The sequence below is a fragment of the Octodon degus genome, unplaced genomic scaffold (genome assembly GCF_000260255.1).
Source record: "Octodon degus isolate 3935 unplaced genomic scaffold, OctDeg1.0 scaffold00055, whole genome shotgun sequence".
Lineage (NCBI taxonomy): Eukaryota > Metazoa > Chordata > Mammalia > Rodentia > Octodontidae > Octodon > Octodon degus.
In genome coordinates this window covers 5,834,333-5,838,050 of record NW_004524631.1, presented here as the reverse complement: position 1 = coordinate 5,838,050, position 3,718 = coordinate 5,834,333, and the positions used below count along the sequence as shown (strand labels likewise).

Below are 3,718 nucleotides of genomic sequence, written 5' to 3'. Positions count from 1 at the left end.
GAAGTTCAGATTCCTCCAGTTGGGTGTTGCTTGGATCTGGCTGCTGTGCTCCACTTCTTTCTGCTGCAGGCGTTAGACTTGAACCCTTTGTGTCTTTCTGGCAAAATGTTCTGCTCCTGAATCACCTGGGTGGGTCTTGCCTCTAGCCTCTTTGCAGGGAGTTCTGCTGAAGGGTTCTGTGCTGGGCCTGCGCTCTGGGTCTATTCAGGATCCTGCAGCCTGGGTTGTCTCACTCACTTGCCAGGCCTGCGCTGTGGGTCTGTTCAGGGTCCCGTGGCTTGGGTCGTCTCACTCACTCACCGGGCCTGCGCTCTGGGTCTGTTCAGGATCCTGCCAGGCCCTGGGTCGTCTCACTCACTCGCGTGGCCTGTGCTCTGGGTCTGTTCAGGATCCCGTGGCCCTCGGTCATCTAACTCACTCTCTGGGCCTGGGCTCTGGGTCTATTCAGGATCCCACGGCCCCGGGTTGTCTCACTCACTCGCTGGGCCTGCACTCTTTTCAGGATCCTGGCCCTGGGTCGTCTCACTCACTCGCCGGGCCTGCGCTCTGGGTCTGTTCAGGATCCCGCTGCCCGGTGGTCTTACTTGCAGGGCCTGCGCTCTGGGTCTGTTCAGGATCCTGCAGCCCAACTCACTGGGCCTGGGCTCTGGGTCTATTCAGGATCCTGCGGCTTCAGGTCGTCTCACTCACTCGCCAGGCCTGCGCTCTGGGTCTGTAATTGTTTTTTTTTTTTTTTTTTTAACATTCTATAGGGATTTAAATTTTAGATTATTCATGGCTGTTGGAAAATAGCAGTTCCATGTTATGTCTACGGTGTTTGATATTCAGACAGATAGCTCAACTGCCTCTGTTATAAGATAATAATATCATTAAGCTTCTCTTCTGGCTGTTTAATAACTAAAATTTGCAGACCAAAAATTAGAGAAATAGAGGGGCTACAAGGATAGCCAATATTTTGGCCCTAGCCCTTCAAGATCAGTCAGTGAGGACTCAGGACATATGAGAACCTGTGCTGTGACATCTTGTAACTCAGTGGTGTCCCACATTTTCTGGTCAAGGAGATTATGGGGCCACAGAGGAAAGTGATTGATGATGTAGAGTGTGCCTAAGGAGAGTCATCTAGAGAGAAAAATTCTCTCAGGCTCTCCAGAGAGCAAACTGGTCAAGCAATGGCCGTGACTCATCCAGATGGCTGACAATGACAAGAGATCTACAAGATGCTGTACATGTTTCCAGGGTAAACCCTGAGGGGATTTGACTGACCTTGTCAGATACAAAGGTTACATTTTTAGTTATATAGGTCTTTCTTTAAATTGGTTTTAACCATCCATCAGAAATGGATAATCATGAGGTATAAAAAGTAATGCCATATTAATATGTTGAGTTGTAAAAGGCTCAAGTCAATGATGTCTGACAAATACTAGTTCTGATGATAACTCACTACTATTATGGACTATTGGACTATATTGGGTTATTTTGCTGAATTCAAGTAACTAAAATGTCTATACTGGCATCAAGCACAAAAAGGTTCCTTAAAGACTTCTCCAAATACAGTTTCTCTAACTGCAGTGGAACTCCCATCTCTGACAAAACACAGCAAAAGAGGGGGATATGTTGGCAGCCACGAAGCTAAGAAATTGATTAAATATGTGTAGGTGGGACTTGGCCCAGTTCTTAAAGCAAACAAGCTACCTCACTCCTGAAATTCACATCCTGTCTGGTTATCATTAGCTATAAATTGCTAGGCAGCCTAGTGTCAAGTGTTAGTAACTTCACAAAAGTGTAAATAAAGGAACGTTTTGTTGTGAACAAAAAATAGAGAAAGAAAAAACACGCATACACACACACACACACACACAAGAGAGTTAGAATAGATGTACAGCTACTTTCTCTTAGTTCATTGAGAGTAGAAGTTTGTACTAATATTGTTTAGACAAGATATCATATCTCCATCTTGTTCTCTGAATAACTACTATGAAGACAATATGCAATGTAGTAATTGTTGTAATCATCCTAAACCTGTTTTGCAACTGTTTCATTGCTATTATATCTTTATTTTTCATTAGAATGAATAAAAAAATTGAAAAAAGTATTATTGAATAAAATTATTTGTAAAATACTAAAAATGCTGTGACAATCTATTTACAGGATTTCTTCAACTACTTAAACCTAGGGACTCTTTCAGGCAAGTTGAGTGGAGTGCTCTGGCGATGTGAATGAGCCCCGGTGATGGAGGACATAGCAGGAGAAAGAGCAAGGCACCGGTGAGCGAGCAGGTGTGAACTTGAGCATCAGAAGACTCCAGGGTCCAATCCTAGCTTTATCACTTTTGACCTTCTGTGACCTTCCGGTTGGGCCTTACATCCTTGGGTTTTATTTAAGGACTATTCACACTTAAATTATAAAACAGATTTTTTTTTAAAGCAGAACATGCACATGGTAAAACAAATTGATAAGACACAATAAAAAATTGATTCCCTACTGACCCCTAATGTCACTTAGCTCCCTCATTGGAGCTACCCTCTGTGAGCAGTTTTATGTGTATCCTTCCAAAGATATTCCATAAACATGTAATGTTTATGAGTATAAATATGTATGATATATACTTTTTATACAAACATTTTCACTATTCTTCCATAATTTCTTTTTTCACTGAATGTATCTTGAAGGTCCTTGTAAATGAGAAAGAATGGACTAATTTTAAAAGTTACACAATATTTCATCAATGGGTGTACCATGAGTGGGTTTAGCCAGTCTATTGTCAAGGAATATTAATTTTCTCCCAATGCTGCTAAGATGGAAATGATGCATATGTGCATTTTTTTTTGAGAAAAGCCAGCATAAAGCACTTTTATTGCAATAATAAAACTTGAAACTCACATGTGGTATGGGGGAGGGGTGGTGCTGAGGGTGTGTGGGATGGGCAACAAAGCAACAATGTCTCTCACCAAATCATTACACAGGACAGCAAAGGGTGAGAAGGGACTGAGGGAAGAAAAGCCAGGGAACTCTGAGATCAGCAGAGTAAAGCCAAGCATTAAAAAACAAAGCAAAACAAAAACTCTCACAGAAACAAAACAAAAAACAAGGGATGCTGAAGCTGCAATGACCAGCATCATTATCTTAAGAGAAAACTCAAAGATTTGTCATGATAGCAAGGCTTTCATTGAGTGATTAAGTCTACAAACAGCACCTTCAATTTAAACTTTCAATTAAAGTTCTTAAAATTTAGGAAGTGAAACTTGAATAGTTATGAGATTAGAAAAGTCCTGAAAATTCTTTAAAAAAAGCACAGAATGGGGATGGAGACAGGTCATAATGAAGGCATCAGAGGTCCCTGTTGGCCCAGGGACAGATACCGGTAGTGTCCAACATAGCAGTGAAAGAAACCTGCTTTCAAAAGGCACAAGTTTCAGGGGAGGTGGCTGGGGCTGGCAGAGGCTAAGGCTCTCCCTCTCCCCACTTTAGTTTTGGGTAGGGTTTTCAACTTAACCCAAGGACATCTCTCACAATGGAGAATAATTTAGCCCTCAAAAAGGTCTCAAATCTGCTGCAGCAGCAAGAATGTTTAATATATAATAGATAAAAATTTCATCCAAAAATTAAAATAAAATATTCTTGCAAACCCTACCCCAACACCAATTACTATTCTGAAGTTAACCCATCACTTGTGCTGTTAATACTTGACAATATTCTTAATTGGAATCTAGGTCAAAAA

General features: G+C 41.4%; 1 protein-coding gene across 1 annotated transcript in view; it reads right to left on the bottom strand.

The window, feature by feature from the left end:
• Positions 1 to 3,718, bottom strand: part of LOC101584940 (46 kDa FK506-binding nuclear protein-like) — a 50,823-nt gene that overhangs the window by 46,392 nt on the left and 713 nt on the right. The window lies entirely within an intron of this gene.